The sequence below is a fragment of the Sus scrofa genome, chromosome 7 (assembly GCF_054392235.1).
Source record: "Sus scrofa isolate SSC_HxYL_T2T_F1_AM1 chromosome 7, Sscrofa_HxYL_maternal_Yorkshire_Landrace_v2.0, whole genome shotgun sequence".
NCBI lineage: Eukaryota > Metazoa > Chordata > Mammalia > Artiodactyla > Suidae > Sus > Sus scrofa.
The window spans coordinates 60,539,872-60,565,517 of record NC_139389.1 but is presented as its reverse complement, the minus strand read 5'-3'; the positions used below and the strand labels follow the sequence as shown (position 1 = coordinate 60,565,517).

Below are 25,646 nucleotides of genomic sequence, written 5' to 3'. Positions count from 1 at the left end.
TGAGAAATATGTAAATGCTGGGCCTAAAGATCAGGCCAAGTGCCCTCTGCAAATCTTGCAGGGAAAGAGAAGTTAAAACAAGCAGATGGGTGCTTATGGGATTTCTGGGGAAGGTGGAGGAGCTTTGAGAGTTAGGGGAAATTGCTGAGGAGATGGGGCTGAATTTTAAGAAGGGGAATGTACTTTGGATGTGGACAATAATTTCTGTTCTTTCACCATAGAAAGGGAGTCCCTAAGGCTAGCCATTATAGTCCTTTATGTCTTTTTTTTTTTTTTCAGGGGCACACCCACAGCATATGGAGGTTCCCAGGCTAGGGGTCCAATTGGAGCTGTAGCTTCCAGCCTATACTACAGCCATAGCAACGCCAGATCCAAGCCACGTCTGTGACCTACACTACAGCTCATGGCAATGCCAGATCCTTAACCCACTCAGTGAGGCCAGGGATTGAACCTGCGTCCTCATGCATGCTAGTCAAAATCATTTTTCCCCTGAGCCACGACGGGAGCTCCCTTTGTGTCCTCTTTGTAATCTGACTTTCCATAAGTACCAGTGAGACAACTGACTGTTTAGGATGAGAGCTCTCTGACTTTCTTTTAATATAGAAGTGTTCCTAATTCAAAGGAGCCATCATTTGGCCACTGATGAGTAGGATCTTATATTAATTCAAATAGTGACTCAACTCAATAAACCTATTTATGGCTTAACCACGGGGCAAGAGAGGTCTCAAAAGGGGGTGCAGAAGATGTAGCTTTCACAAGGTGCAGGAAGTTCACACCCAGAGTTAGCCTAAGAAAGCAAAGATCTTCATTGTCACAAGCAGTACGGATGGTATAGTGAAAACGTTGTCTCTGGTTTCCCATAAGAATATGAGATGCCTTTAGTCACAGACTCATTATTCCATGACACCGGGCAGGCACTATTGGAATAGGATTTTTCCATCACTAACAAGGCAATGGAGCTTGAGACAACAAAGGCTCGTTATGGACTGGGACCCCTTATGACAAATTCACCTGAGAGCTGGCATGGATGGACAAAGAGACTGCTGCTTGTGACATGTCTTGGAATCTCAGTGTATTCAACTGACTACCAAATGCAAGTGGGTACTTGCACCTTCCAGCTGGAAAAGACCAGAGAGAATATTTTTGCTGGCCACAAAGCCAAGCTCCCAGTACACAGAACGAGACAAAAGGAAAACCTTATCCAGTGTTACCTAGGGGACCCATGGCAAAGTTTGCCTAAACAGACACTGGTCTGGTGAGAACCATGAGTTTACTGGTCTGGTGAGAACCATGAGTTTACTAGTCTATGAGAGCAGCTCAAACAACAGGCTTATAGAACCTATGCCTGTGTTTTATGCTATGATTTTCCTCCTTATGACAAATGACACAAAAAACAGAGAGTCAAAAGAAAACAACGTCCATTTCAAAAAGGAAAGAAAATGGGTTGAAAACAAGAGTACTTGTGGCTCAGTGGTAACAAACTAGTATCCATGAGGATACAGGTTCGATCCCTGGCCCTGCTCAGTGGGTTAAAGATCTGGTGTTGCCATGCGCTGTGGTGTAGGTCACAGATGCAGCTCAGATCTGGTGTTGCTGTGGCTGTGATGTAGGCTGGCAGCTGTAGCTCTGAGTAGACCCCTAGCCTGGGAACTTCCATATGCCACAGGTGCAGGGCTTAAAAAAAAAGAACAAAGAAAAGCAAAGAAAGAAAGAAAAGAAAAAGAAAAGCAAAGAAGAGAAAAGAACAAGAGTACTCATAACAAATCTTTTTTTTTTTTTTTTTCATAGCAAATCTTTATCAGAGTTGCTATACACAAGGAACTAATTCACACAAGTATTTTCTCCTGCTCTCTGAATTTTGAAAAAGAACTCTCTCTTCCACTGGAAACTGGAGGCAGAGACTTACGTGGTAAGAGGTGACTTACATGGTAAGAATTCTTAACTTCTGCCGGCATCTATCCCAGGGTCCAGGATCTCTCAGCTGCAGCAGCCCCAGAATGAGCAGAGCCCAGGTCTCTATCCAGTAGAGGGCCCTGAGCTAAGAAGGGGGTGGGGGTCAGGACTTCAAAGCGGAGGAAGACAAATCCCAGGAAGGTGAGAAGAGCAGGTGTTTGGAAAACAAATTTCTGGTACTAAAAGTTATCGTTGGTCTTTGCTCTCTTCTTGGTACATGCCCTCCATCTAAAGTCTATTAATCCTCGCTCCGCGGGTCCGGGATGGGGCATGAACTGTGGTGTAGATACCACCTTGCTGTGGCTGTGGTGAAGGCCAGCAGCTTCAGCTCCAATTCAGCCCCTTGCTTGGGAACTTCCATATGACCTAAAAAGCAAAAACAAAATAAAATAAAGTTTATTTTCAGGTAATGGAAGGTAAATAGCTCTTTTGGAGTCTATTGGACCTTGATTGTCTTCAGCTCAAAATAATCCACATGCCAAAGTGGCATATATATTTTTTTAATTTTAATTATAGATTTTATTTAATCCACTATTCAAAAAATATTGTAATTCAACATATTGTCAATATGCAAAATTATTAATAAGGCATTTTATATTTTTTTCAAGGTCTTCAAAATCTTATCTATGTTTTATAGCTACAGTTATAGTTACAGTATAGAGTAGATCCCCACGGAGTTATTCCATACCTTTTTTTTTTGGTCTTTTGTCTTTTTAGGGCTGCACCCGTGGCATATGGAGGTTCCCAGGCTAGGGGTCTAAATGGAACTGTTGCTGCCAACCTATGCCAGAGCCACAGCAATGCCAGATCTGAGCCTCATCTGTGACCTACACCACAGCTCACAGCAATGCTGGATCCTTAACCCACTGGGCAAGGCCAGGGATCGAATCTGCAACCTCATGGTTTCTAGTCAGATTCATTTCCACTTTGCAAAGTGGCATATTTTGGGGTGGCATATTCTGTTCCTCCTCAACAGGAAAGGAAAACACTTGGAGGAATGGACTGGGATCGTTACTACTACAATCCCTTGAACAGCTAGAGCAGGGTTTCCCAAACTTGCCTCATCATATAGATCACGCAGAGCATTTATTAAACAAACCGATTTAGTATTTCCGGGGTGGGGTATGGAAACCTGCAAGTTTAGTAAGTGTTTGGAGTGATTCTCCTGAAAGGCAAATTTGGAAAAGAATGAACCAGAGTGTCCCATCAGCAAGGAGGAGGTGGGCAACCTAGCTGCCTAGGGCTATATAGGTAAAGGCTCCCAGCGGGACATACTTCATGCTTCCAGAAGCTAAATCGGGCTACTTTCCCAAACCACTGCAAGCCCAGTGGGTCCCCAGACTTCTGTGCGCCTGCTGCCTCTGCACACTTGGCCCCTCCTCCCCCTGCATCCTCCAAGCCAGACCCATATGCCGCCTCTTACTTTTAGCTTGACTACTGAAGACCTTGGATGATCCCAAGTGCTGGCAGCCCTGTCCCTGTACCCTGGCTTGGTTCCCTGCAGTTGTGGGATGACAATGAGACGTAGTCCCAATTTAGAACAAAGCGTCAGGTATTCACTGGCCAGGTATTAATGAGGGAGTGACTATAGATAGCTGGTGACATCATATCCTAGCTTTAGACCCAGCTGGGTCATCGTATGGAAATAAGTCAGAAGCTTATATCTACCACATCCAAGATCAGTGTTTGCAGAGGGAGACACTGGATACCGACCACACTGTCGGAGCTGAAATTTCACCTTGAGGCCTTTCCGATACAAGCCAGCCGAATGAAGCCTGGGAGCCTCATCCATGGTCTGGTTGTTCTAGAGGGCTCCCCACCTCCATACAGTGCAACCATAATATGATTCCCCCAGACTACGGTACAATGGGTCGGGGAGGGTTATGGCAAAAAAGGCTAGAAACTCAGAAGTGTCTTCCTCTTAAAAAAGCAGATAAGGCTTTAATTAAAAGGCAATTTCTGGAGTTCCTGTTGTGGCTCAGCAGGTTAAGAATCTACTAGCATCCATGAGGATGTGAGTTTGATCCCTGGCCTTGCTCAGTGGGTTAAGGATCTGGCATTACCGTGAGCTCTGGTGTGGGTTGCAGACGCAGCTTGGATCCCACGTTGCTGTGGGTGTGGTGTAGGCCGGCAGCTACAGCTCCACTGGACCCCTAGCCTGGGAACTTCCATATGCAGCCCTGGGTGCAGCCCTCAAACAAAAGCAAATAAATAAATAAATAAATAAAATTAAATAAAGATACTCTCATCCAGAGCCAACTTGACCTGTAAGAAATAAGCACTTGATACTTTGCTTGATCTCAGGAATATCTCTCCTCCTTCTGAAGTACTGTTCTGTGTAACCACAAAAATCACTTCTCAGTGTTAAGTGGTACAAACAGTGATTAAGTGAGCAGGCTGTCTGGAGTTTTATCTGGCTTCCCCATTTATTAACCTTAGGCATGTTATCTAACTTCCCTGTGCCTCAAGATTCCCCATCTGTAAAATGGACAATATTTGGACCTTCCTCTCAAAGACATTACTGAGGATTAAAGGCACACACTGTGCTCTTATTGTTAAACCACAGAGGCACTGTCTTCAGAAGGAGGGTGGGTCCCTCAGCCCATTTCTGGGCTTCACTTTCCAGCAGGTCACTTTAGAGGGCACAGCACACTTGGCATTAGGAGTATAGGAGAACTGAGGGGCAAATGAAAGGATATATGATGCTAAAACTCAGAGCATTAGAGAGGCAATATAGAGGGGCAGACCAGGGTGATGGACCCAGGATGAAGGGAAGGATTCATGTAGGGGAAAAAGAAAATTAAAAAACCAAGTTAACTCCAAAACAGGTTATAGAGAAATATGTCCTCTGCAGGTCAATCAATGCATTATAAACACACAAAAAAAGAGACAAAAGTGAAGGAGAAAGAGTTAAACTTCATAATTTCTTTTAAGACAGTGTTAGCTATAAACAAATGGGACCTGATCAAACTTACAAGCTTTTGTTTAATAAAGAAAACCATTAACAAAACAAAAAGACAACCTATGGACTGAGAAAAAATATCTGCAAATATTGCAACCAAAAAGGGTTTAATTTCCAAAATATACAAACACCTCATACAGCCAACAACAACAACAAAAAAACCCAAGTAAAAAACGAGCGGAAAACCTAAACAGACATTTCTCCAAAGAAGACATACAAATGGCCAATGGGCACATGAAAAGATGCTCAACATTGCTAATTATTAGAGAAATGGAAATCAAAACTACAATGAGGTATCACCTCACACCAGTCAGAATGGCCACTGTCAAAAGTCTACAAATAGGAGTTCCTGTCGTGGCTTAGTGCTTAACAAATCCAACTAAGAACCATGAGGTTGTGGGTTTGATCCCTGGCCTCGCTCAGTGGGTTAAGGATCCAGTGTTGCCATGAACTGTAGTATAGGTCTCAGATGAGGCTCAGATCCCATGTTGCTGTGGCTCTGGTGTAGGCCAGCAGCTACAGCTTGGATTCGACCCCTAGCCTGGGAACCTCCATATGCTGCGGGAGCAGCCTTAGAAAAGGCAAACAAACAAACAAACAAAAAGGCTACAAATAATAAATGTTGGAAAGGATGTGGAGAAAAGGAAATCTTCCTATACCACTGATGAGAATGTAAGTTGGTGCAGCAACTATGGGAAACAGTATAGAAGTTCCTCAGAAAACTAAAAATAGAGTTGGCATACAATCCAGCAGTCCCACTCCTGGGCATATATCCAGACGAAACTATAATTTAAAGAGATCCATGTACCCCTATGTTCATAGCAGCAATATTCACAACAGCCAAGACATGGAAACAACCTAAGTGTCCACTGACGGATGGATTAAGAAGATACAATACACATACACAATGGAATACTACCGAGCCATAAAAAGAATGAAATAATGCCATTTGCAGCAACATGGATGGACCTAGAGATTATTATACTAAGCAAAGTAAGTCAGAAAGACAAACACCATATGATATCACTTATACGTGGAATCTAATACGTAATACAAATGAAACAGATGCACAGATATGTGGAGGATAGGCTGTGGTTGCTAACAAGGAGAGGGGGAAGGATGGATTGGAAATTTTGGATTAGCAGATACAAACTATTAAGTACAGGGTAGATAAACAACAAGGTCTTACTGTATAGGATAGGGAACTATATTCAATACCCTGTGATAAACTATAATATAAAAGAATATGAAAATGAAGAATATGTATATGTATATATATATATATATGTATGTATAACTGAATCACTGTGGTGTATAGTAGAAATTAACCCAAGATTGTAAATCAACTATACTTCAATAAAATAAAACTTTTTAAAAAGACAGTGTTAGCAGAGTTCCCACTGTGGCACAGCGGAAATGAATCCGACAAGGAACCATGAGGTTGCAGGTTCAATCCCTGGTCCTGCTCAATGGGTTAAGGATCTGGTGTTGCCGTGAGCTGTGGTGTAGTTTGCAGACTTGGCTCAGATCCTTCGTTGCTGTGGCTGTGGTATAGGCCGATTGGTTGTAGTTCCCATTAGAACTACAGGCAGCTGTAGTTCTGATTGGACCCCTAGCCTGGAAACCTCCATATGCCACGGGTGGGGCCCTAAAAAGCAAAAAAGCAAAAAAAAAAAAAAAAAAAAAAAAAAGACAGTGTTAGCTGTAACCTGTGATACTCTTTTGTACCCCAGTTGCTCCCTGACTCTCTCTACTACTTTGGACAATATGGAAAAGATAGACTTACTAAGGAGTCTCCAGAGCAAGGAGGGTCATGCAGAATTCTATTCAAGATGGGAATTGTTAAGATAGTAATAACCAAAGGGAAAATGAAGAGGTTCTTGCTGGTGAATTCCAGTGCTAACCTGGGGCCTCTCAAATTAGGGTTTTGATCATCTCCCTGGCATTTCATTACTGACATCTACTGCCACACAGCAATGTGGGCCATGGCAGGCAAACGAGTTCCTCAAAAACTTTTTAGAAAATGTTTGAATAGGAATGGAACTTAAATAGCATCTTGTCCAACTTCAATCATCTTCAGATTAGAAACTTTAACTTCTTCCAGATCTCATTATGGCTAAGAATGAACTTACCAGGTCAGTTCTGGGAAAAGTAATTTGGTCTCTTTAAATCCTCAAAGCAACAAGTCAACTCTAAAGAGGGCATTTGTGAGGCAGTCTGGGAAATGCAAACACTGCTCTTGGATGATATTAAGGAATAACTTAATTTTTAGGTTGCTAATGCATTATGCTGTTTTTTTAAAAGAACCCTTAGCTTTTCAGAGATGCATTCTATAATATCTACACTTTGCTTCAACATAATCCAGGCGGAGTAGAGAACAAGTGTTCAGGTATAAATGGAGTTAGACCTGCCATGAGTGGCTAATTGTTGGAGCTGAGTGGTAGGTAAGTGAAGTTCATTACACTGATCTACTTTTGTATATGTTTGGAATTTTCCACTAAAAATTTCACAAAGCAGAAATATCTCATTGTACAGAGAGGCCATCTAAAATAAATCTGTAAATATAATAATAGGCATTTTAGTTATTCATTCACTCATTAAAAAATATATGTATAAAATTATGATAAAATTGATGTAACATGAAATTCACCATTTTAACCATTTTAAAGTGCACAATTGAGGGGGATTTTGTACATTCATAATGTTGTACAACCATCAGCACTATTCGGTTCCAGAATATTTTTATCATCTGAAAGGAAAGCCCAGAGTTCCCGTCGTGGTGTGGAGGGAATGAATCTGACTAGTAACCATGAGGTTTTGGGTTCAATCCCTGCCCTTGCTCAGTGGGTTAAGGATCTGGTTTGCCCTGAGCTGTGGTGTAGGTTGCAGACGTGGCTCGGATCTGGCATTGTTGTGGCTGTGGTGCAAGCCAGCAGCTACAGCTACGATTAGACCCCTAGCCTGGGAACCTCCATATGCTGTGGGTGCGGCCCTAAAAAGCAAAAATAAAAATAAAAATAAAAGAATAAATAAAAAGAAAGCCTATATCAATTAAGCAGTCACTCCCCATTCCCTCTTCCTCCCAGCCGCTGGCTGCCACTAACCTTCTGCCTCTGCAGATTTGCCTTTCTGAATATTTCAAAATAAATTCAACATATTTTTTAAATTTAAATTTATTTTATTTTTATCACTAAAACATTCAACAGGGTTGAAATTCAAAAGGTACAAAAGAATTTGAAGTGAAAATTTTCCCTCCCACCTTTCTTCCCCTAGCACACAGTTCCCTTTTTAGAGGCATTCAGTTTCTTATACACCTCCCAAAGAGCTCCTTTCCCCCTTCTTTACCCAAATGGCAGTATTCTGTACACACTGATTTGCAGTTGGTCTTTATTTTTTTCATTCTATAACAGTACAAAAAAGGGTCCCTCCTTTTTACAGCTGCATAGTATTCCATTATTTCAAACTGCTTTACACACTGTGTTTTGGGATTACAGAAACAAATAAAAATGAATAAAAATACAGTCTTTTTCTCAGGCAGCTCAGAGTCTAAAAAGTATTTTGTTTTGAGAAAGTGAGAAAGGCAAATCAAGACTTCAGTTTAAATACTGACCATAATCTCAGCTATCTTCACAGCCAGGCACTTGGAAGGGAAAGGAGAGGCCTAAACAGAAGTTTTCTAAGAAATCTTCACGGATTAGCTAGGTGTGGCTGCAAAAGTGAGAGCAAATTGCTGCCTCTCTTCCACCTTCCCCTTTAAGACATAAATGATGATCTTGTTTCCTCTCTTCTTTCCAGATTAGAAAAGAAAGGAATTCTCACTGGAGGAAATTAGAAAGAACAAAGAAAGGCAGAAAGTATCCATAGTTGTTTGTAAGCATTTTTTAAAAATATGTTATGGCTGTGCCCACGGCGTATGGAAATTCCCAGGCCAGGGACTGAATCCGAGCCATAGCTGTGGCAATGCCAGATCCTTTAACCCACTGTGTCTGATTGGAGATGGAACCCACTCTTCTGCAGCTACCCAAGCAGCTGCAGTCGAATTCTTAACCAATTGCCCCATTGCAGGAACTTCTGTAAGCACTTTTAACAGTTGCTTAAAACTGCATTGCATTGATAAATCATAACTTACTAAATTATCTCCTCATTTACTGCATTTTAGAAATCCAGAGACCAAAGTCACAACAGATGTTTATTTTATTTATTTATTTATTTTTGTATTTTTGCCTTTTCTAGGGGCTGCTTCCCGCGGCATATGGAGGTTCCCAGGCTAGGGGTCTAATCGGAGCTGTAGCTGCTGGCCTACACCACAGCCACAGCAACGCGGGATCCGAGCCGCATCTGCAACCTACACCACAGCCACAGCAATGCGGGATCCGAGCCGCATCTGCAACCTACACCACAGCTCACGGCAACGCTGAATCTTTAACCTACGGAGAAAGGCCAGGGATTGGACCTGCAACCTCATGGTTCCTATTCGGATTTGTTAACCACTGCACCACGATGGGAACTCCCAGAGGTTTATTTTAAAGAGACCAAGGACATCTAACTGCATACACTAAATGAGGCAGGTGAGACAGCTGCAATCAGATATGCATATTTGAAAGTGACCTCTACGAAACTGAAGCCATATTAACAATAATTCTAGGCAGCTTGCAGGGAGAGAAAGAGAACAGTGGCTGATAGTTAAGACTTCAGTGATTCCTACAGTTACTGATAGTAAGAAAAAAAATAAAGAACCCTGCAAAATGAAATAGAGCAACATTCGCTTAAATAGAATGGAACCTCTGTATCCTTGACAACTACAGAAGATGCCTGCCAAACACATGTAATAAATATTTGTTGAACTGAACTGAATAGGCAGCCTGATGGATAGAGACTTGGGATGTCCAATGGGGGAATTGAAGAGGATTCGTGTACAGAATGTCTACCAATGTCTAAACACAGTCACACACCATAACCAGGGGTCAGCCATGACCACAAAGAAGTGGCAGTGGAAACCATAGGAAAAATACAGTTCATATGAAGGACATGGAAGATGACAAGAGGTCAAGGGTTGAGATGTGGGTATACTGACCTCAGAGAGGGTAGGGTCACAGCAGCCCAGGGTTTTGAGCAAGACCTCCTCAGTCTCAGACCAGAAACTCTTCCTGCCCATGACACGGGGAGGACAGAGCTGCCATCAGGGCCAGGGAACCTTCAGGAGTCTGTGTCAGCAGAGGATCTGAGAGGGACCGAGAGAAGGGGAAGCCTGTTTGGGGACCTGAGAAGAGGTCCCTGTCACCAGGGACCTTAGTGCCAGGGCTCCGACAAATGCACAGGACTCTTCTTTCCCTAACAATGTAATTGTCCCTGAAAATGGACTTAATAATGTGCCTCATGCTACAATCAAGGCTAAATTGGACTCCAATGACTCATAAATCTTTTTATGTCTTCAGTTCTGACCCCTGCTTCTCATACAACTCAGTAAATGACAGCACTGTTGTTCTTTCTACCGAAGAATCTATTTCAGGGATACAGTGGACAGTGGACAGTTGTGTGTGCTATTATTACCTGTGGCATAGTGGGATCCTTTATAGCATTCATTTCAAATGTAAAGGAAAAGAGAAAACACAAAATGAAGTAGAGCAATATCTTGCTAGGTAAATCCCCTAACAGGAATTTCTTTATAATGAAGTCAGTTGTGTGGAAAAAAACAATCAAACAAATGGCTGCTTCATAAATCTTGCCATGCAGTGTCTGCCTGGATCCCTGTGGCTCAGGAAATAACATTTGACTAAGCCAATATATGGGGTAAAAATATGTCTAGGTCCTGTTTGACTAAAAATGGCTGAAGATACACACATCTTATCCTTAACAAAACTCAATTCAGTTTGGCAAATATATATTGAACACCAACTGTGTTCCAGGGATGCAGAGGCAGAAAGCCAGAGTCCATGGTCCCTGGCAGCCCCCTGATATCCAAACACAGGAAAGAGGCACCCTGAATCACTGATGGGAAAGAAGCAGTCCATTCAAAAGGAAGGTGTATTTCTCATTGTAAATTCATAAGCTGGTATCTGATTTGTGAGAAACAAGTATGGTGGCATGGTTAAATAAGCTTGGTTAACACAGCCAATTCTTCATAAAGAGCATGTCTGATTTCTGGATGTTTCAGCTGAGGCCTGGGCTCTGGATCATGCAGCAGGTGCATGTAACTAAAATCCTCTGGGAGGGTAGAGGAGGCTCATGCACTCCTTCCTGCTGTTCCAATTTCCCCCAGGGCACTAGGGCATGGTTCTTGAGTCTAATGCTGGTGACTCCTGTCCCTCCTCTCTCAAGAATACTGAACCAGGTGAGGGGAAAATGTGGTGGTCAAAGGCAGGAGGGACAAGGAGGGGTGGAGGTGGTGGTGGAAAGAAAGTGGCAAACAGACACACTCTCATACAGGGAGAGAAGGAGAGAGAGAGAGGGAGGGGGAAATGGACAGAGGCTGTTGGAGATACAGAGCCACTAAGGGTATTTTTTTTTTTTTTACATTGAACCATTTTCAAATAAATTTTAGTAATTCTGGCACTGAGAGTCCCTAGCCTGGGTGGCTAGCCAGCCTTAACCTGACATTTTATTTTATTTTATTTTTTGTCTTTTGTCTTTTTAGGGTCACACCCATGGCATATGGAGGTTCCCAGGCTAGGGGTCGAATCAGAGCTGCAGCCACAGCAACGCCAGATCCAAACCTCGTCTGCGACCTACACCACAGCTCGGGACAACACCGGATCCTTAATCCATTGCGCGAGGCCAGGGATCGAACCCGAAACCTCGTGTTTCCTAGTTGGGTTCGTTAACCACTGAGCCACGATAGGAACTCCTAACCTGACATTTTAAATGCAACAACCTACTGTGGGGAATTTATTTTAAAATTCAAACAGATTTTGCAGAATTCCTGGAAGCAAAAAATGATGGCTCTTGCTACTAAACTCTGACTCTGCTAAAGTCAGTCCAGCTCTGGACCAGTGCCTCAAAACCATCTCTACTGTAGAAGAAGAAAACTGATATAAGTGTGAGAGAGGAGCCATTAATAATGGCTATGTGTCTGCCATAGCCATTATTAATATTAGGGCTGTCACTTTTCCAAGGGGTACATCAGGAAGGCAGACTACTCAAACTTGATGTTTGGACACAGACATTTTAATTACTAACTCCTTCCCTTAACATCTTCTAGGCCAAAATAGTCTCTTTTGTGCTCCATGGCCAGTTACACTGGGGTTCCACGAAAGTGCTAGCCATATATTCAAGCAGGTCGGGAGCAGCTTTTTATTCTTCCCCTTGCCTCCTCTCACATAAATTTTTTTTTTTTTTTTTTTTGCTTTTTAAAAAAAATTTTTTTAGGGCCACACCTGAGGTATATGGAGGTTCCCAGGCTAGGGGTCTAATTGGAGCTACTGCTGCCGGCCTACACCACAGCCACAGCAACGCCAGATCTGAGCTTCATCTGTGACCTACACCACAGCTCACGGAAATGCCAGATTCGCCACTCACTGAGTGAGGCCAGGGATCGAACCTGCAACCTCATGGTTCCTAATCGGATTTGTTTCCACTAATGCTACGACGTTTTTGGAACTCCTCTCACATAATTCATATATAATAAAGTTCACCTATCATAAGTGTAGAGTTCACGAGTTTTAGCAAATTTATGGAGTTGTGCAACCATCACCACAATCCAGTTTTAGGATATTTCCATCACCTCCAAAAGATCTTTCATGTTCATTTCTAGTCTATTCTCTGCCACTCCAAACCTCAGGCAATCATGTACCTGTTCTTTGTTTTTGTTTCAGCTTCCTTTCTGTACAAAATTTTGGCCATGAACTCTTATACCTCTACCTGAAGGCAAGGTGGCCCTCTAGATAAGGATACAAATTGCATTCTTCAGTTTTTACAATAGAATATTATGCTTGTGTGTCTGTAGTAGGCCTTGGCCAGGCCTGCCCATGGGTACCATGGACATTAAGTGGACATTAAGTGGAAAACCCTTAGGCCTTGCAGCATAGGTGTAAGGAAAAGGGAGACTGCTTCAAGGGCAACACACATAACAGGAAGTTTAAGGTCTAGATGATGTTCCCTTTTCCTGAGGAACAGAACGGCTGCTTTATTGGGAAGTGCAGTTGTTTCTGGGGGCTGAGCAGTAACCCCACACTTCTTTACACTTTGGATCTGTGGACATCCCACTTTGTATGGGCTCTCAAGACGCACCAGACTTTGGCCACACTTCCACGGGATACAAAAGAGGCAGGCACCAGGGAGCCTGCTGCCTCACTGATATCCCTTGCACTGCTTCTCTTTCCTTATTCTCCTATTCAGGAATAAGCCAAAGTCTCAAACTGTGAGCTGAGTCTCAGCCGCCCCTCGAACCCTGACAGACTCCCAAGTTCTGGCTTCAGCAGTGTCTGATATGAAAACAAATGGCTCTTGCTTCAATCAAAACCACAGGACATCTGCACTCTACTCTCTCACTACAGAGGGTAATCTTGACTAGCCTGTCATGCAGCTACTTTTCAAAACTCCAGCTCAAATATGTTGCTGTTCAGGTTCTTTGGTGTTCCTTCTATGGGAAGGAGAGTCAAGTTCAAGTCTCATTTGTCTCGCTTGCTTGTGTAACCTTGGACAAATTACCTGCCATCTCTAAGCCTTGTTTTGAAAAAGAATTATCTACCCAGGTGGGTTTCCGTGAGGATAAAATGAGGTAACATAAATATAAAGCACTGCCCAGGGCCTGGCATGTAAATGCTCAGTTAATAGCAGCAGTAATAATGGGCATATTTTTGTTGTTGTTGTTGTTGTTGCTATTTCTTGGGCCGCTCCCGCGGCATATGGAGGTTCCCAGGCTAGGGGTTGAATCGGAGCTGTAGCCACCAGCCTACGCCAGAGCCACAGCAACGCAGGATCCGAGCCGCGTCTGCAACCTACACCACAGCTCACGGCAACGCCGGATCGTTTAACCCACTGAGCAAGGGCAGGGACTGAACCCGCAACCTCATGGTTCCTAGTCAGATTCGTTAACCACTGCGCCACGACGGGAACTCCATAATGGGCATATTTTGACATGGCTGTTTCCACAGGACTATTGTGAAATGTTGGCATCAGAACTTCTCTCTATTCAAATCAGCCAAGTCAGGGTGTTCTACTTTGGCCTGGAAAACAGTGAGGACGGAGAGGGGGACTAATATTTGTTAATTCTGATAACGTAGGTGTTTCAGAAACGAGGAAACTGAACTCTATCTTGGCTAAAGTCCGGGTTGATTGGTCTGCATTTAAAGCCAACTCCCCTTCCACTTGAAAATGGTGAAAATCTCCTAGAGCAAAAAGCACTCTACCTGCCTGTGGGAGAGGCCCCAACTCCTACCTGCCACAGGAAAACGGAGGCAACCCTCAACGGTGTCTAACTGGAATATGCAGAAATCTGAAGACAGACAGGCATTTCCCCGAGTGAGCTGGGATCACAACTCATATCCCATACATGACAGGGACAATATTACACAGGGACTCCAAGGGGACTTGGGAGAGAGGAGTAAAAAGCCCAGTGAGATGTTCTGAAGGCAAGTGGAGCAGCTCTGGAGTCTTTCTCTGGAGAGCATTCCACAGAAGAATGTCCAGTCTCCACCTTCCTTACCACAGAATCCAGATTACACACCAGGTCCCACTTCTGGCCGTCCATATATATATATATATATTGTGTGTGTGTATATGTGTTTATTGGAGAGTCATACCCTTCAGTAAATTTCTCCTGGTTAATTTCACTTGGTACTGACAGCTTCCTTACTCTAAAGCCTCTCTGTATTTAGATATCTAGTTGGAATTAACATTGCCTGCACTCCATTGGGTTACCATGCACTATTTCATATTTTGCATCTATGATCTTAACTATCTTCTGCTTGACTCTTCAATTAGATTTTAAGATTTGTATTCCACATTTTAAAATGCTTTTTATTGCTGCAATTGTGGCAACTGTGGAAGTTCCCAGGCCAGAGGCTGAATCGGTGCTGGAGCGGCCAGTCTACGTTACTGCCACGGCAGTACTGAATCTGAGCCACATCTATGACCTATGCTGCAGGTTGCAGCAATGCTGGATCCTGAACCCACTAAGTGAGGCCAGGGATTGAACCCACTACTTCACAGAGACAACATCGGGTTCTTAACCCACTGAGCCACAATGGGAACTCCTGTGTTCCACATTTTTAAAATTCTCTCCACTACTCCAACACTAAACCTAGAAATTCACTGGACATTGATAAAAGTCTGTGGAGTGGAAAAAATCAAGTCACGAATCCTAAGAGTCTTCTTCTTCTGCTTTTTTTAGGGCTGTACCCTTGGCACATGGAGGTTCCCAGGCTAGGGGTCGAATCAGAGCTGTAACCGCTGGCCTACACTGCAGCCACAGCAACGCTGGATCTGAGTCACGTCTGTGACCTACACCACAGCTCACTGAAAGCTGGATCCTTAACCCACTGAGTGAGGCCAGGGATCGAACCCACATCCTCATGGATCCTAGTCAGGTTTGTTAACCACTGAGCCACAAAGGGAACTCCCCTAAGAGTCTTTAGATTATGGCTTTTTTTCCAGAGTTCTATCTGAACAGAAATAAAATATTAAATGACTCAACGTTGTGGTGGTTTGTTTACAAAAATGAGCAAATTAAAGTGAAATGCTGAAGAAAAAAAATTTAATTTAATTTTTGCTGCAGAGAAATAATGTGCTTTCAGCTCACTTCCAGCCAGTGGGAGTTTAAGTCACAGGGAGGCTGTCAACCACCCTCCTGAGACGCTCTCAAGGCATATGTGTCATATGTGTCATATGCCTTGAGAGCAGCATATGGAACCCACCATCAGACACAAAGGGGGTGCCTGTGATGACATGGATGAGCTGTTTTGCCAATGTGCCCACTCCTTTTGGAGGATTCACCTTCACTCTGACTCACTTTCTTAAATGTTTACCTTCATATTTGCCAAATGTCTGAATTGGTGTTTCAACTGTTCTGACCATCTGCTGGGAGAAAACTTTGAGATTTATGTCACGGTTTTTGAGAGCCCAAATCATATAAGTTTTGAGTTGGAGGAAAACTTAAAACTCAGCAAGTCTAACTCCTTCATTCATATGTTTGCAGTGCTTCTTCACCACCTCATGTGTGTCAGTCCCAGTGTTAGGTACTGGAAAGCCAGAGCCATAGCACGTGATTCCTGGACTCCTGGCTCTTATGCACTAGCAGGAAGATGGACATGAAAACAGATTCAATAATGTGATGCAGATGCCATTAGAAAGGGCTGTCCAGGGACTCTATGCAATGGAAGTGAGCTGAGTCTTTAGATACGGTAGAGTGTGTGCTAAGAGAGGAGGAAGTGGGAAAAGATTAGTCAAATACAGAACTGGAGGGGAAGGTAGGGGCCAGATCAATAAATATTTACTGAGCACCAATTATGCATCAGGTTGCCAGACTCTATGCTAATTGCTAAAGACATGAAAGATACAGACTTGCTCTCAAGGAGTTTATAACTTAGATGGATGTTAAAAATTATAAGTTATTAAATTGTATTGTATGCATTGACTACATATGTTAAAGATGTGAAAGAAGAAATAATCAGTTCCAGTCAGAGGTGGGGGGGAGGATACGGACGACCACCTGAGGATGACATAACAGGCTCAGGGTTACTGGCTAAGTAGCCCAGAGTGGGGAGGGCATCTCAGGCAGAAGCAACAACATATACACAGCACAGCATGAAGTTTCCTGGGAACTTTAAACAGTTTGAACTTTAAACACTCCCCCTTAGTTCATTTAGAGGGAGTGGCAGGAGATGAGACGGAACAGATAGTACAGAACTAAATCTTAACAGGCCGTGTGCTACACTAAGCCCTCTAAGGGGCTTAGAGTGCCTTCTAGAAGCAATTAGGGTCCATTGAGAAGTGGGCAGGTAAAGCCATAAATGGAATCAGTTTATGTTTTAGAAAGAGGCTCCTCTGGGCTGATTGGTAGATACACAAGAATCGGCTAGATTATCACCACCAATTCTTTTCTGTACGTCTTGTGATAATCAAAGAATACTCAGGGTGGAGGGGGCCAGGAGGGGGAGCAGAACTGGATACAGGGACCAGTTAGAGGGTATCACCATGGTCTGTATGAGAAGTGATGAGGGTCAGAACTAAGACAGTGGTGGAAGAAAAGATGAGAGGACAAACAGAAGAGAAGGTGAGGAGCGGAAATCCACAGGACTTGGGGAGGGGCAGGGTGGGTAGGATGAGAGAGAGGGAGGCGTCCAGGATGACTGCCAGGTTTCTGATGTGGGTAACTGGGAAGAACCATTTTCCAAAAATGGAGACAGAGGTGGATGAACAGGTTCAGGAAGAAAGGTGAACTCACATTTAGACACATGCTGGAGATGCCCGCCCCACATCCAGATAGAAATTTCCGGCGTGCGGGCGTATTTATAAGGGTAGAGCCCAGATATGATGGATGGCTAGAGATATCCATGATGGCAGCATTAGCACAGAGCTGGAAGCCAAAGCCATCAAAGCATTTGCACGGGCAACACAAGGAGGTTACGGACAGGGCCATGGGGACACCAACATTTCGGCACAAGCAGGGAAATGAGGAGCCAGCCAAGGAGACAGGGAAGAAACAACAATTCAGGGCAGAAAAGAACAAGAAACCTGGATATTAAATAAACTGAAGATTTTAGATGGACAGGAGTTGAATTTGGCCCTAGGTCAACTTTGTCTTAGGGAACTTTGCCAGAGTGGTTTCAGTGGCATGTCTGGGGGCAGAAACCTGACTGCAGAGGTGTAATAGTGGGTACTCTTTGTAAGACACTCCCCATGCAGGGAAAGGAGATCCGAGATATTCAGAGGACGACACAGGATCGAGGGCAGGGTATCAGTTTTGTTTTGAAAATTGGAGAAACTGGAGCAAGTTTACATGGTGTGGTGGGTGTGAGTGAGAGTGTGGGAGGAGCCATTAAAGAGGGAGAACCGAAAACAGAGAAGAGGAAAGAGTAACTGTAGGAGCAATGTCCAGCAGAGCAGAGGGTGCACTGACTAAAGACACAGTGGCAAGAGAATGGAAAACAAAAAGGTGAAAGGAGGCAGAAAGAGGTCACAACTACAAGTAAGACTGGGAAATAAAGAGATTTGATGCTGAAGTCTCAATTTTATCTGCAAAATAAAAAGTGAAACAACTAAGACCTAGCGAGGTGGTGACCTGCATGATAACCTGCAGGGAGTAAGATTTTAACTCAGGTTTCCTGACTCCTTGCCTCGTGCTCTTTCTTCTCCCTAGATGACACTCATTTTCAAGATACTTGGAGCACTTGAACATGCTTGTTCTTCTTTTTAGGGCAAAACCTGCAGCACATGGAAGTTCCCAGGCTAGGGGTTGGATCAGAGCCGCAGTTGCTACACTAGAGCCACAGCAATGGAACCCACATCCTCATGGATACTAGTCAGGTTTTTAACCTCCTGAGGCACGATGGGAACTCCTGGATATCTTTTAAAATGGGGTTTTGATACCTTTAAAAAATTAATTAATTAATTAATTTTTCTCTTTTAAGGTACAGCATATGGAAGTTTCCAGGCTAGGGGTCGAATCAGAGCTACCTACATCTGCCAGGCTATGCCAGAGGCGCAGCAACGTCGGATCTTAGCCGAGCCTGTGACCTACACCACAGCTCGTGGCAATGCCAGATCCTTAACCCACTGAGCCAGGCCAGGGACTGAACCCGCATCCTCATGGATCCTAGTTGGGTTCGTTAACCACTGAGCCATGATGGGAACTCCCTATACCTTTCTTTTGAAAGATTATTAGGCAAGGCTGGCTTCACACGAGGGTAGAATAAATCACTTGTCACCAAGGACAGTAAACCTGCCAAAACCCTGGATTGGGACCCAGAAGACCCCACCTCTTAAAATGGGTAAGAGAGCAGTTCACCCTCCAAGAGGGATCCTGACTTATGCCGCTTCCAATGCTTAGAAAATATGTGTAGCACTCAAATCGTGACTATCATTTCACTGAAAAATATTCTAAGGCATCAGGAGAGAGTATGATGTTATGGAGGAAGGAGTGGTTAACAGTAAACTCTGGACAAGTCTCTTGGTCTCTCGACACATTTCCAAGGTCCCTTCTTAGCGTAACACATATAATCTGAGGAAAAGGTGGGTAGGACCAAGACACTGAAGTCGGTGACAAGAGTTAGCCAATGGAGCAAACAGAGAAAACAGCCACCAAACAAGGAAAGGAAGGATAATAAAGATTAAAGCCACCATTTACCTGTGGATGGGGCTGTCCAACGTACTAGAAATAGACAGTTACGGAGTTCCTGTCGTGGCGCAGTGGTTAACGAATCCGACTAGGAACCATGAGGTTGCGGGTTCGGTCCCTGCCCTTGCTCAGTGGGTTAAGGATCTGGCGTTGCCGTGAGCTGTGGTGTAGGTTGCAGACTTGGCTCGGATTCTGCGTTGCTGTGCCTCTGGCGTAGGCCGGTGGCTACAGCTCCGATTCAACCCCTAGCCTGGGAACCTCCATATGCCGCGGGAGTGGCCCAAGAAATAGCAACAACAACAACAACAAAAAAAAGACAAAAAAAAAAAAAAAAAAGAAATAGACAGTTACTACGCAACTTAAGTCCAAATCACATCCACTTAGAAAACAGTTTGTGTTCTGACTTATGTAACACTAGGAAAAAGGTGGAAAATACCTTCATATCATAGTCACACATTTTAGAACTTCTTTTCTTCTTTTAAACCAAGCTATTAAGACCAATTCATAGCTTTTCCATGCCCCAAATTGCTTATTTTTCCTCCTTCTGTGATTTCTTTAATGATATCCTCTGGCTTCTATGGTAAACAGAACTCGGGTAGCAAACAAACTTGCAACTAGCACTAGCTTGCTTTCTGCAGTCTCCTGAAAAAAAAAAAAAAAAAGGCCTCTACACAAAGGACTCCTTATGGGGGAGGGTGACGCTGAGGTGGAGAACTAGATTAAGATCTTGTAATTTCTGATCCCAACAATTCCATGTAATTAAAGCCACAGAAGTACAGATGTAAATCTAAACCAATGCCTTATATAACGTGAAACATTTTCTTCTTAGAGAAAATTAGTTATGTAACATATAATAACTAATTATTATTAGACATCACATAGTATCTTTCTTCACTTGAGCCTGAAGTGCTTTACATATGAAAAAATTCATTCTTACAATAACCTTATGAAGCCAGAGACGTAGCAAGAATTACTATTTCCATTTTGCAGAGGATAAAATCAGGGCAGGGAAACATGCTGAGATTTGTCCAGATGAGAAAAATGAGTGGAAGGCTGTCAGGTTTCAATTCTCTTTTAGAAACTTATTTATTGAGTTCAATCCATGTATTCTGCTTGTGAAAGACGGTGTGTTTGTGAAATAGGGTGGGTGGTAAGGGGAAAGTGGTCTGATAGCACAAATACAAAGACGAAAGAACATTTGGGAGCCTGTAATTCCAACTCACGCTATAGGGATAGAAGTTCAATTGTGCCCCTGGGCACAGGCTAGAAAGGATAAACTCAGCAAATCTGCCTTGTCCCAGAAATGACAGAGATAGCCTTTTACTCCCTTATGAAAGGTATGGATATGTTCAATTTTTATGTTCCTGATAGGAGGGCAAAGAGTGAGGGACTTCACCATATACGGAAATCAGCTGAGATGAAAACTCTTATCTCACACGTTTCCTGACCATGCTATATCCAAAGCAGCAGCCTGTTACACTCTGTGCTCTTCCTCCGCTCCATTAGGCTCACGGCACATACATATTTACTTTTTTTTTCTTTTTGCTTTACATATTCACTTTCTTATCATCTATCTCCCCCACTAGAATATAAGCTCTATGTGGGCAGGGCTTTTATTCTTATCCAATGGTGTTTTCAGGGCCTAGATCAGTACTTGGCATCTAACAGATATTCAAAATCTATGTTAAATTAACGAAGACTGAAGGTTACATTTCTAGTTCTACCACTAATTCTATGACCTTGGAGAAGTCATTTTATCTCTTGGGATGTTTGCTAAGAAAAAAAAAAAAAAGACATGCAACCAGATAATCCCTTTCAATGCTTCAACATTGTGATTTTATGTATGCAACGAACCACAGTACAAAGCAAAGTATGGTAACTGGTAAACTAGACTACAGTGGGTAACTCATATTTTCGGCTGTTGAATATCTTTCTTCTATTCAATTTACTACTTTATGAGTCCTCCTTTTCCAAGGAGGATACTAGAAGTTCACCTGTCCAGCTTTCCTTTTAGCTAAGGGACAAGACATTTGGACTTGGGTTCTGCCGATGAAATGCACCTTAAGAGATTTGTTTCGGGGGTTGCCACTGTGGCACAGTGGAAAAGAATCCAACTAGGTTTCAGGTTTGATCCCTGGCCTCCCTCAGTGGGTTAAGGATCTGGTGTTGCCGTGAGCTGTGGTGTAGGTTGCAGATTTGGCTCAGATCTTGCGTTGCTGTGGCTGTGGTGTAGGCTGGCAGCTGTAGCTCCGATTGGACCCTTAGCCTGGGAACCTCCATATGCCACGGGTGCGGCCCTAAAAAAGCAAAAATAAATACATACATAAATAAATAAAATTTTATTTATTTATTTTTTTAAGGTGAGCCATGTGAGGAAACAGGGAGCTTGCGGAGTTTACTTGTTTGTTAGGAGGCTGCAGGAGTTCCTGCCTTCCAGGGTTCCCATCAACCATGGAGTGGAAAAGTCTGGATTGCAGAGCAGCAGCAAAGATGTTTAATGTGGCTCAAGATTTGTGCAGCAAAGAATGAAAAGGAGAAAACAGTGCTTTACTGAGGAAAAACCAAGCTGTTTTGAAGTATCACAGACTTGATCCAAATCCTGCTCTGCCACTTACTGGCTGTGCCCTTGAATAAACTTTATAACCTCTTCAGTCTCAGTTTCATCATTTTTTAAATGGTTATGTCTAAGGTCACTCATAGCCTCTGAAAGCAGGGCTCTACAGATGCCAGGACTCCCCAGGGAGTTCTGTTAGTGTGCCTGCCTTTAGATTGCTGGGTCAAAGTGAGGTTTTAAACGACAGGTAAAATTAGGTCAATTTATAAAGTTGCTAGAAGATAAAACACTAAAATATAACACTATTAACAGAAATAGCAAAGTCAACTAATAAAAGGCAATCTTCTCCAAATGTATCTATAGGCCCAAGGACATTATTATCCAGCAGAATATAATAATCGATGCTATAACAATTACCTTTTAGTTGCCAAACAAATATTAAATTATGACCCATTTATTCTGGTTATGGTAGAGAAGTACTACATCTTATGTATTTTTTTCTTTCTTCTTTTTTTTTCTTTCTTTTTTTGTATTTTTAGGGCCACGTCTGTAGCATATAGAAGTACCTAGGCTAGGGGTCAAATTAGAGCTGCAACTGCTGGCCTATGCCACAGCCACAGCAACGTGGGATCCAAGCTGAGTCTGTAACCTACACCACAGCTCATGGCAGTGCCAGATCTTTAACCCACTAAGCGAGGCCAGGGATCAAACCTGCGTCCTTACGGATATTAGTCGGGAACTCCCATCTTATGCATTTGTAACAGAAGTAGTTCCAGTGAACATGTTATGGTGCTTAATGGCTGATAGATATCTGGAAAACTCCTTTTCATGGAAGAGATTATTTTCTGATGATATCAGAATATGAGAAAACATTACAGACATAAGTAGTTTCATTTGAAAATTGGCTGGAATACCTAAACTTTTTCACAGAAACTCTCTAAAGCCTAGGAGCTCCTAAGTGCCATTTATGAATTTAAAGAAAAGAAATATACTCATTTCTATGTAAGTCTTCATTACCTAGTAATAACACCATAATAACGTCACAGGAAACCAGCAAGCTGGCCTCAATAACCCTTTTGCCAAATATCCTCTCTGACTCCTGATACCAAGTAGGCAAGCACTTGTCTGAGTTTCTCAACTATTACATTGCTGCCCATACTTATTCCAATTTCCTCTTCAAGTTTCTATTTCCTATTCCTGTTTCCTAAATAGGAATTTCCTGAGGCGTAGGCCTTGGCCTTCTGCCCTTCTCTATAAATACTTTCTCCTTTGGAAAGATCATATACACTGATGATTTCAACTGTTGTTTCTTCACGGATGACTCACACATTTACATATTTAGGCATAGCTTCTCTTTCCTCTGCTTTAGTCTAAAAACTCCCTATAATTTTTCTTTTGAATACATCACTTCCATCTCAAATTCTTTTTGAGCTCAGCTCATTTTTGCTTTAAAACCAACTCAGGAGTTCCCGTCGTGGCGCAGTGGTTAACGAATCCGACTGGGAACCGTGAGGTTGCGGGTTCGATCCCTGCCCTTGCTCAGTGGGTTAACGATCCGGCGTTGCCATGAGCTGTGGTGTAGGTTGCAGACGCGGCTCGGATCCCGAGTTGCTGTGGCTCTGGCGTAGGCCAGTGGCTACAGCTCCGACTGGACCCCCAGCTTGGGAACCTCCATATGCCGCGGGAGCGGCCCAAAGAAATAGCAAAAAGACAAATAAAATAAAATAAAAAAACAAAACAACAACAAAAAAAAACCAACTCACACTATGGATATCCCGTTTCAGTCACAATTTCCAGGACTTAAAAAACTGGAATCTTTCCTGACACCTTCTGACCCTTTTCTCCCATTAGCCACTCAGTTACTGTATCACCCAGTTATTGAAACTTTGGTCTTGTGTGCTCTCACCTTTACTACCCAACAACAAGATTATTATATCTCCCCATCCATCCTATCCTATACATTTCAACTAGGTTAGTGGCTTGGACCATTCGCAGTTCCATCATTCATTCCAAAAACATTTACTAAGTGTTTACTTTATACAAAACACAGTGTTACACCCTCTAGGATGTAAAAATGAGTGCTTATAGTCTAGCAGGGGGAAAGACTTGTACGCAAATTATTATTATTATCATTTTCTTTTTAGGGCCGACCTGCGGCACATATAAGTTCCCAGGATAGGGGTCGAATCCAGCTACAGTTGCCGGCCTACACCACAGTCACAGCAATTTGGGATCTGAGCCGCGTCTGTGACCTACACCGCAGCTCATGGCAATGCCAGGTCCCTGACCCACTGAGTGAGGCCAGGGATCGAACCCGCAACCTCATGGTTCCTAGTCGGATTTGTTAACCATTGAGCCACAATGGGAACTCCAAATTATTATTATTATTATTATTTCCTTTCTAGGGCTGCGCCTGGAGCATATATAAGTTCCCAGGCTAGGGGTCGAATCAAGCTACAGCTGCTGGCCCACACCACAGCCACAGCAATTTGGGATCTGACCTGCATCTGTGACCTACACCACAGCTCAGGGCAATGCCAGATTCCCCACCCACTGACGAGGCCAGGGATCGAATCTGAATCCTCATGGATACTTGTCAGATTCGTTTCCATTGCACCACAGTGGGAACTCCTACACAAATTATTTTACTTCTAAGTTAGAAAGTGGTAATACCTGAATGAATATATGAAGAATGTTCAGAAAGCACAATGGACAATAAGTAGAAGGAAAATTTTTTCTAGAGGGAGATGTTACTTCATTCAGTTTTAATGGATAGAATTTCAACATCCTGAGATGAGCGGGAGAGGAGGGTATTCCAAGCAGAGACATGAGCCTTTACAGAAAGGTAAGGAGTAGTTCAACAATGAGGTGCTTCACATGGTCTGGTTCGTTACGGGTGAAAGGAGAATGAAAGGTGGGCAGCAGAAAAGAAACTTAAAATTCTGAATCCAAAGTTAATAAATTTGGCCTTTAATCTACAGACAACCGGAAGCCAGTAAAGATTTTCAATCACGAGTGTACCTGAAGATGACTACGCCTGCAGCAAAGTGTAAGATGGGCAAGTAGGCGAGTGAGGCTAGAGGAAGGGCATTAAAAAGACAGGAATTGCATTCCTTCGTTCCAGGGGATGATAACGAGAACTTTGAGTAGGCGGAGGAAGTAGGTAAAGAGAGTGTTTGGATACTAGAATTACTGCCGGGCAGAATCGACAGTACTTGGCAACCGATGGGAACAAGGGAAAGAAATAGCATCAGATATAGACCACCAACGTTTCCAAGCTGTAAACTGATGAGAGTATTAACAGAAAGGGGTGCAGAGGCTGGAAAGTAATTTGGGACGGAGGAGACCAAGCTACATTTGGGAATATTCTGCTTTTATACACCTACAAAACATCCCAGAAGAAATGGCCAAGTCTCCTGGAGGTAGCCGGATACCGCCCACTTAAGCTGGAGCAGAGTGAGGAGGTTGAGGGGCGGGGTTCGGCAAAACCACATTCGAAACGGACTAGAGAAGTCTTACTACCGAGACCTGACCAGGCAGGGGTGAAAGGTGTAGGACCGCTGAAGTAATCCACTTTGTGGCCACCTTCACGGCCTGCACTCTCATCGCCTTCTTCAAGACTCCGGGAGCAGGCGGCCGGAAGTACCCTTTCTCTCCCTTCCAGGCACAGCAGTTCCAAAACTTCTGTCCCTACCCGTCACCAGCTCCCCGTCAAAGGGGCTGAAGAGACAGCGCTGCATCTCTTCCTGCACAGTCACCAGGCAGGCTGAAAGCGTGCCGAGGGCATCATCACCTTCACGTGCCACCTCACCAGCTTCGTGGAGCTCCGCGTGAGGATCAGAGCTGGAAAAGCTGGGAAAAATCCTCAGGGCGAGCTGAAGATACCGCGAGACCTCACAGGC

General features: G+C 43.3%; 1 protein-coding gene across 13 annotated transcripts in view; it reads right to left on the bottom strand.

Annotated features, from left to right (window-relative positions):
• The window catches only part of HOMER2 (homer scaffold protein 2), a 141,691-nt gene extending 116,047 nt beyond the window's left edge, over nt 1–25,644 (bottom strand). For 8 of the 13 annotated variants that reach the window (XM_084968545.1, XM_084968548.1, XM_084968546.1 and 5 more), the window contains exons 1-2: nt 25,439–25,644; nt 1,926–2,319 (exon numbers count right to left, since the gene is read on the bottom strand). The gene's annotated coding sequence lies outside the window, so the exon portion shown is untranslated. The remainder of the gene's footprint in view (nt 1–1,925; nt 2,320–25,438) is intronic. The other 5 variants (XM_084968553.1, XM_084968556.1, XM_084968557.1 and 2 more) reach the window with 2 other exon arrangements.
• Between the last annotated feature and the right edge of the window lie 2 nt (nt 25,645–25,646).